This window comes from Saccostrea echinata, unplaced genomic scaffold, assembly GCF_033153115.1.
Source record: "Saccostrea echinata isolate AGI-Se365-2 ecotype Australia unplaced genomic scaffold, CSIRO_AGI_Sech_v1 ptg000024l, whole genome shotgun sequence".
NCBI classification, from domain to species: Eukaryota; Metazoa; Mollusca; class Bivalvia; order Ostreida; family Ostreidae; genus Saccostrea; species Saccostrea echinata.
Genome location: NW_026889773.1, coordinates 718623 through 728849, shown reverse-complemented (window position 1 = coordinate 728849; position 10227 = coordinate 718623).

Below are 10227 nucleotides of genomic sequence, written 5' to 3'. Positions count from 1 at the left end.
AGCATTGTTCAGTTGGAGGACATATTTCTCTAGTAGATTCACTCAGAATATCTTCAATTTATCCTTATTAATCACTTGTGCCAGTCAAATGTATACACGATTTATAAATTCTAACTCTGTCCACGGACGTGTAAGGGGGAGCATTTCGCATTCAATTTTTTGTTATTGTTTGAATATATGTATATCGGACAAGTTAAAGGAATAACGATATTAAATTACAAATGTTCAACATCACACTTAAGCTTAAAGAACAATCCAGACACTTGAATCAAACAACAACGCTAAAAAATCTTTACATGTCATGTGAAAGGAATGTAAAAGTTATGACACTTCCCCCGTCATGTCAGCTCAACCGAAGTATGCGCTGACTTGACGTCATATGCTATTATGACGTCATATCTAGGTAGTTCAGAGAAGTTACTTCAGTTGGAACAGTTTGATATTATACAGACAGCCTTATCCTAGCCACGTCAGACACAATGACATCCCTGGAGATTGACATGCATATATACTTGATCTTTCACTTGGCAAAATTTGCATTCAGTTGTAAATATTGAGAAACGAACCCACTTAACTTTCAGAGATTTATCAAAGAAAAACAGTTGGAAATGTAAATATTTCATCACCAAAGTAATAAATCACAGGGCCTTGATGCATGTAGTTATAAGTACGAGGGCTGTTCGAAAATTATTGAGACAAATACTCTTACTCCACAAAGGACAGAGATAAATTCATAAAAATTCGTCAACGTTTTTTAAAGAACAAATAAAACAAATGTACAAAATTTCTAATTTATAGGATAATTAAATAAGTTCCGGTGAAATTATAAACAAGCATATGTCTATTGACCTGGAGCAGCATCGCTACGTCATTTTAACGTCAGGTCAGCCGATATATTCTCATTGTGAAATGACCAGGAAGCATTCAATCTACTTTCTCTGTCATTACATTTAACATTTCAAAAATCAAACTGTGTGTTATAATTCTTAATCGATTCTTTAAAAAACTTTAAAAAAATTAAAATCAGTGCCGTTGCTACCCCAGTGTAAAATATACACAAAGTGTCAAATACAGGTTGACTTCGCATCATGCAGTACTGAGTTACGCAACGTGGGTCAACGTTATTTAGTCCGTAATAATCGATGGTCGTCCGGGGCTTTTATTTTTACTCTGGTTGAATTATTTGTAAGAAAATGATATATACCAATGAAAAAATAAAACCCTTAGACATGTTTTATTGCATTGTTATTGTTTTAGCAGGTCGTTTAGTCTGGACAAGAGTTCTCAATACCGCTATACAAAATTTTAGGTATGATCGCTGCTCCGCCTTGACGTCAAAATCCGTTTTGTCGTCGTTATCAGATTGCTATACCGCGCGTAAATTTTTTAATGATCTCCGTATTTCTGATCGAAATTCTAACAAACTTGCACAAAATGAAGTCAAAGTTAAATTAAAAAATTATATACATAATTTGAATTATTTTCGCTCTTAATTTGGGTCCAATGGGAGTTTTAACGTTGGTGTTACATATTTTCAATATCCGATTCCGTGACTGCGCCGGGTACCCCAACCATTGACACATTAAAATTCCATTGAAAAGATGAAATAAAATATTTTAAAAATATTTCTTGTTTTTATTACTTCTTAGAGTTTGTCAAACGTATATGCAAATTTTCACCCAAAAAACGTTCATTAGAAAGAAGAATATACACAATGTCTCAATAATTTCCGAACAGCCCTCGTATGTCACTGTTCAGCATATTCAGCACATTTTAAAGGGAGGAGGGTACACCCCCACTTGATTTACGGTTCAAATGCATGTCTAGTGACATAAAATGAATTTTATCAGTGTGTTAACAAATAAAATGTAGCTCTATCATTGAGAGGGCACCAAGAACTTTGTATATTCCTTTAATATCATTACAACAAGGTATATTTTGGTACATGATTTATGTATTTATATAATTAAAGCATATGTAGCATGTTTCTGCCAGGTGTAAGGGAAACTGTCCAGCCACATATACCTGATATGCAGTAGGCTTATTCACTTTCACAGTTACTCTTTGATCTTTTAATTTGTTGAAACCCCTTCATATCATTGCCTTGTGATTAGAAATTGTCACTCTCAAACACATCTTGTTATCTTTTGACCTTGACCTTGGCATTTAACCTACTTTTGCAAACTTTAATCTTGGGCATAACTTTTGAATGGTTGGAGCTAATGCTTTTACATTTCACATGTGTATTACTTGTGACAAGACCTTCCCTTGGGTACCAACACTTTTGACTTTTTAACCTTGGAGTTTGACATACTTTTGAAAAAATTTAACCTTGGCCATAACTTTAGAACAGTTGGTGCCAGGGATTTTATATTTTGCTTGTGTATTTCTTGTGACAAGACCTACTTTTGGGTACCAAACTTTTTGACTGTTTTACTTTGACCTTAAAGTATGTTTTACATTTGAAAAAAAAACAACCTTCATCATAAGTTCTGAAATGTTCATACTAGGGCTTTAATATTTCTTCTGTGTTTATTGTCATAGCCTGGTTCTCTACAAGACAAATAAAACAGGACAGGAAACCAGATCATTCCATTTGTTTACCTTTGGCAGTGCCAGATTAACTCTGACCCTGATTAATTTGATCCATGGTATAAGGTCCCAATAAATGATAAATCTGGTGTATCATACAGATTAATACTGATTTTTTAAAATATAATTTTGATAATTTTTTTTTTAGTTATTATTATTTTTTTCATAAAAGATGTCACTTAAGCCCTTATTTTGATTAGTATCATTTTTTTAATTGAGCCCAGCTTACAGTACTATGGGTACTTTGATTTTTTTTGCACACAAAGGAACATCTATCTGACAATAGTTTTCTTGGAATGAAAATTGATGAATATTCTAGTACTTTAGCTGCAGAACTTATGTTGCTCTCTGGGAAATAAAATTAGGACAGACGTACCCGTGCACTGTAGATCCACCCATTAATTAAAAAAACAACTTTTATTACCTTGACACTTTTTTGTCAAAAGCTCAATAGGTTATTAATTCTAGCTTTATATACATGTACATGACCCCTGGTTTAAAGCATGGTATCTTTTAATTACTGGTAAATATATATTACTCTTAATGTTCATACTTCATACTTCACTTGTGAATAGATAAAGAGTGAACTTTTTGTGTGAATTGTCTGAAATTAATAAGTGTAATTAATAAATAACTGGATAACTTATGCCTTTCAGTTTGACTGCACATGTTTATTCAAAACCAGGTTTTATGAGATTTTTATGTCAAAGTTGTTGTACAAAGGAAACACAAGTATATTGCTTTTAGATCTAACACTTTAATACAGACATAGGACACGTACCAGATTCCACTGTAAGTGTTAATCATAATTAATTGTTGAACTCACACATATCAACTAATTCTGATATCTCCATAAGGATATACTATAGTCTATAATGCTTATAAGTACACTGCATTGTGATGTAAGAGGCAAGAAATTTGTATCAGGAGAAAAATAGGCTTTTGGTTGTAAAGCTACAAACTAAAGAGATGAGAGGAAGAAAAAAAGGATTTTGTATATTTTATGTATTTTCATTGACTACAAAGTGTTTTTCTTTGAAAACATTTAATTTAAAAAAAAAATTGTCATTTCTTAAGTACACCATGTTTGTAACAGCTAAAGAAATGAGGAAATGTAGATATATTGGCATTCATGCAGATGATCTTTACTACTATATAAAAATATCAAAGTGCATATGATGAAGATTATATTGGGAAATAGAATTTAGTGTACTTATAATGACATAGCCATGTTAATACAGTTTCTCAGTGGTCAATTCCTAGATCTGTGTTTCTATTGAAAACTTCAGAGGCAGATAGGGAGGTAAATAACAGGGAGGCACCAAGCATTCTCTTTAAAATTTTGAAAGGCATAATAAATCATGCTATTTATTTACTTAATGTGCCTCCATAACTTGAAATCCTGGATCCTGATTGACACCTGAATCATGCTTTGAGCTGATGTTCTTTATTCTTTACAGATCGGTACACGATTATTAGCCTGTTATTCCTGGTTGCACCAGCATACTCTCCTCCGTCTTTTCCTTTAAGAAATGAGAACTGTTATGGCTGTCAGAGACAGATTATCTAAAAGCTAGCTTTTCCATGCACTTCCTGTTCTGTAGTTTCTCTATCTAAGGAAGTGATGCCATAATTGGGAACTGCATGTCCTACATATTTCAAGGAAAAAGATTTCTTAAATGTTGAATTGTTTACTCTAAACTTGTGAAAAATGTCTCTAAATGTGAGTTAAAAAAAATGGGAAGAGATATTGTAATCCCTATGAAATAAATTGGGTACTTGGAAACCATTTTGCTCAGAAAAATGTTTTCACCTTTTATTGATATCCATATTTTCTTTAAATTTTTCTCTGTTGATCACAAGACATTCTAATATTGCATGACTTTCTGTCATTATTTTAAGTGACATTATCTCTCATCAATGCTTGAAAATAAATGTATCTCCCTCTTTTTTTTTTTTTTTTTTAGAGTTATCTGAATTATTTGTGATATGTTAAAGTTAGTTGTAATTAAGGTATTATGTGTTATCTAACCATGCAGATATTGAAACCTTGATTAATTTTGCTATCATTGTAATACATGTACTGTCAGTTTTTTCAAAGTTTTTCTTTTTTTTTTCTTGAAATGGAGCATTATAAGATATTCCAATGGTATGATTTCTGACTTCAGAATTCTGCAAAATCAATTTTTATTCATATTATCTAACTTTATCAAGTGACCTAAATTATATGCCATTCCTATTCGTTCCTGAACATGCATTAACTTTTCTCATCCTTTATTGCTTAACTTTTTGCCTTAATTCATGTGAAAAGGAATTCAAAAATTATTCAATTAAAAGGACAAGCTAATCTTATAGGGTAGAATAATTAAAAAATACAAATGCTTTTTTTGTAGTGAAGTGGGAATACAAGTAATGGATAAATATAATTTTTAAAACAGAAGTTAGTCGTAGATGCATTATTATCAATGAATTATAGGAAGGCATATTCTAGGTTCAAATCTGTGAAAATGACAGGTGCACAAGTTTTGAATCCATGAACATCAGCAAAGCTTTCATTTTATAAACATTGTAGCTTAATTTAATACAAAGCCAATTCTTATTTTTAAAAAAATATTTTTGATTGCATCATTTTTTGGTGCAGTATCTATTAAACATTTGAGCATTTGAATGTTTAGAACTCATTCTATTGAGATAAATTGTGTTGGTTCTACAGAATTTTCTAACAATTAATTTCAGGGATTTAATCAATGCTGTTTTAACTACCGGTAAATGGTACCTTTCTTCATGTCAAAATTTGCCTTATTAGTTACAGAAAATTTCTCAATTAAAAATACATAAAACAATTAAAATATATATTTACAATAGTCCCCTAAATATCTCCCAGATTAGCTCTCAAAGTGCAGAATTTGGAGGTATAATATGTATGCTTTTTTGGATCTCGTAACCAGCCTCTATAACCAGGCAGAGCGCATGCGCGCAATAAATTTCCATCGAGATCGGAAAACGGGAGGAGGAAATTCGGAATAAATAATGGAAACTAGTAATGCAGACTGATACTATAGTCAGATGCAGAAATTTATGCATAATTCGATAACTTTTATTTAAAAAGCAGAAGAATAAATGAATCAACTTTACAGTTATTTTTTATTTATTTCATTTATTTATTTATTTATTTATTTATTTATTTAATTCATTTTATTTATTTATTTATTTATCTTCCTAATAATTATATAAGTAACTGATTAATTAATTAAAAAATGTATTTATGTATTTTTTTTATTTATTACATTCTTTCCTTCATTTATTAATTATTCCATCCATTAATTAATTATTTATTAATTAATTCATTGATTTATTAATTTCTATGGTTGTTAGTTTATTTATCTATTCATTTATTTATTATTCTTATAATTACATTTCATTTATTTGTTTATTTATTTATTACATTCATTCCTTCGTTTATTTCTTATTCTATTAATTAATTAGTTTATTTATTTATTTATTTATTTATTTATTTATTATTTATTCATTTATTCATTCATTCATTCATGCATTTATTTATTGATTTATTTATGCATTTATCATATATTACCTTTATAAATTAATTGTGTTTACAGGGTTTGTATACTTATGACCAGGGTCTGTTTATATATTGCCATAGTTTGTATTATGTATCACCAGGGTCGGTATTATCTATCATCAGGGTCTGTATACCCATCACCAGGGTCTGTATTGTCTATCACCAGGGTCTGTATACCTATCACCAGGGTCTGTATTGTCTATCACCATGGTCTATATACCCATCACCAGGGTCTGTATACCTATCACCAGGGTATGTATACCTATCACCAGGGTCTGTATACCCATCACCAGGGTCTGTATACCCATCACCAGGGTATGTATACCTATCACCAGGGTCTGTATACCCATCACCAGGGTCTGTATACCCATCACCAGGGTCTGAATTATCTATCACCAGGGTATATATACCCATCACCAGGGTCTGTAAACCCATCACCAGGGTCTGTATACCCATCACCAGGGTCTGTATAATCTATCACCAGGGTCTATATACCCATCACCAGGGTCTGTATACCTATCACCAGGGTCTGTATACGCATCACCAGGGTCTGTATACCTATCACCAGGGTCTGTATTGTCTATCACCAGGGTCTATATACCCATCACCAGGGTCTGTATACCCATCACCAGGGTCAGTATACCTATCACCAGGGTCTGTATACCCATCACCAGGGTCTGTATACCCATCACCAGGTTCTGTATAATCTATCACCAGGGTCTGTATACCTATCACCAGGGTCTGTATACGCATCACCAGGGTCTGTATACCTATCACCAGGGTCTGTATTGTCTATAACCAGGGTCTATATACCCATCACCAGGGTCTGTATACCCATCACCAGTGTCTGTATACCTATCACCAGGGTCTGTATGATCATCACCAGGGTCTATATACCCATCACCAGGGTCTGTATACCTATCACCAGGGTCTGTATAATCTATCACTGGGATCTATATACCCATCACCAGGGTCTGTATACCTATCACCAGGGTCTGTTTTGTCTATCACCAGGGTCTATATACCCATCACCAGGGTCTGTATACCTATCACCAGGGTATGTATACCTATCACCAGGGTCTGTATACCCATCACCAGGGTCTGTATACCTATCACCAGGGTCTGTATACCCATCACAAGGGTCTGTTTACCTATCACCTGGGTTTGTATTATCTATCACTGGGGTCTATATACCCATCACCAGGGTCAGTATACCTATCACCAGGGTCTGTATACCCATCACCAGGGTCTGAATTATCTATCACCAGGGTATATATACCCATCACCAGGGTCTGTATACCCATCACCAGGGTCTGTATACCCATCACCAGGGTCTGTATACCCATCACCAGGGTCTGTATACCTATCACCAGGGTCTGTATAATCTATCACTGGGGTCTATATACCCATCACCAGGGTCTGTATACCTATCACCAGGGTCTGTATTGTCTATCACCAGGGTCTATATACCCATCGCCAGGGTCTGTATACCTATCACCAGGGTCTGTATACCTATCACCAGGGTCTGTATACCTATCACCAGGGTCTGTATACCCATCACAAGGGTCTGTTTACCTATCACCTGGGTTTGTATTATCTATCACTGGGGTCTGTATACCCATCACCAGGGTCAGTATACCTATCACCAGGGTCTGTATACCCATCACCAGGGTCTGAATTATCTATCACCAGGGTATATATACCCATCACCAGGGTCTGTAAACCCATCACCAGGGTCTGTATACCCATCACCAGGGTCTGTATACCCATCACCAGGGTCTGTATAATCTATCACCAGGGTCTATATACCCATCACCAGGGTCTTTATACCTATCACCAGGGTCTGTATACGCATCACCAGGGTCTGTATACCCATCACCAGGGTCTGTATACCTATCACCAGGGTCTGTATACCCATCACCAGGGTCTATATACCCATCACCAGGGTCTATACCTATCACCAGGGTCTGTATAATCTATCACTGGGGTCTATATACCCATCACCAGGGTCTGTATACCTATCACCAGGGTCTGTATTATCTATCACTAGGGTCTATATACCCATCACCAGGGTCTGTATACCCATCACCAGGGTCTGTATTTTCTATCACCAGGGTCTGTATACCCATCACCAGGGTCTGAATACCCATCACCTGGGTCTGTATTTTCTATCACCAGGGTCTTTATACCCATCACCAGGGTCTGTATACCCATCACCAGGGTCTATATACCCATCACCAGGATCTGTATACCTATCACCAGGGTCTGTATTATCTATCACCAGGGTCTATATACCTATCACAAGGGTCTGTATACCTATCACCAGGGTCTATATACCCATCACCAGGGTCTGTATACCCATCACCTGTTTGTGTGTCCACAAAAACGTGCCCATTACTTTTGATTTGTTGGATCTATGGTTTTCAAATGTCACATGTGTATTTCTTGTGATAAAGCCTTTGTTTGGTTTCTAACGTATCTGACCTTTTGACCTTGATCTTGGAGTTTTGCCCACCTTTGCAAGAATTTACCAAACTTTAACCTTGGCTATAACTTTTGAACAGTTGGTGCAAGGGCTTTCATACTTTACATGTGTATTCCTTTCAACGGATATTTAAAAAAAATTGACCTTGACCTTTGAGTTTTACCCATTTTTAAAAAATTTAACCTTGAGGAGTTAGTATCAGGGCCTTTATTTTCCACATGTGTATTCCTTGTGACAAATCCTTTCTTTGTGTTCCAACATCTTTGAAATTTTGACCTTTATCTTGGAATAAGACCTACTTTTGAAAAACTTTAATCTTGGCCATATATTTTGGACAGTTGGTGCTAATGCTTTAAAGTTTTACATGTGTATTTCTTATAACAAGGCCTTACCCTGGGTACCTTTAATTTGACCCTTTGACCATGACCTACCAGTTTGACCTACATTTAAAAAAACTTTAATCTGGGCTAAACCTTTTGAATGGTTAGTGCTTGGAATTTCACATTTCTCATATATTCGTGTATTCACTGAGAGTCCTTTCTTTGGGTAACAACATTTTTCAGCTATTAATATTTGAGTTTGAGTTGCATTTGAGAAACTTTAACCATTAGCCGAAAGCTGCCATACAGGGACATCAGTGTTTCACAAACACATCTTGTTTTAATTTAGAATACCAAACAAAATTAAATTGAAATATTCGATAAGAACCATTATAGTTTTTAGATAATTTTGTTCACTAAAGAAGAGAAAGTTCTTTGCTGTAAAGTTAGGTTTATTTGTACGTTTGTTTGTTCAATAATTTGTTTATTTTTTTTTTGGCCTGAAATGACCATGTTATTGACCATTCGTATCAATACGATATGTTCTTTGATATCAAACATATAAAACTTTCATGAATACTTAGCTTTGAAGTCTGCATTTGGTCTGTGCGACTTTGTAAATATATTTTTTAATGAACGCTTGCACTGAAAATTTAAGTTTAATTTTAAATTTAAATTTAAGGAGATATAACCTACCGATTACATGTATTTTATTGGGGGAGGTGGGTTAAACTCACTATTTATAACAAGGTGTTGTCAGTCTAACTATCATGATAAATAAATAAGGATGACTAAATAATTGTCTGAAATGTGTTGCTTGGAATTTATTTCAAGGCCTAAACATGTAGATCAAGGTGTAGGGAAAGGTAGACCAATAATAACGACCTCACTATAGATTTTCAATCCACCTTCTTCGGTGTAAATACTACAATTTTATTTATTTCATTTGTATTTACAATTCATCAAATTATAAATTCAGATTAACAATTTGTTATTACAATTTTTTATCTTTTATAAAACAAGTTAACTTTTTATAATTGAAAATTATTGATTAGTTGTTAAAGTGTTGTATAAATGTTTTCCATCCTGCTGAGTTAATGTTAAAGTATGAATTTGAATTCCCCCAATACTGATGTACAAAAATCACCGTTACAGAAAAAAAAATGCGAATAAAGCGTTAGATTAATTTATTTTATCCAAATAAAGAATTGAGAACGCTTAAACTGGTTGCAAATTGTACATGTAGTCTA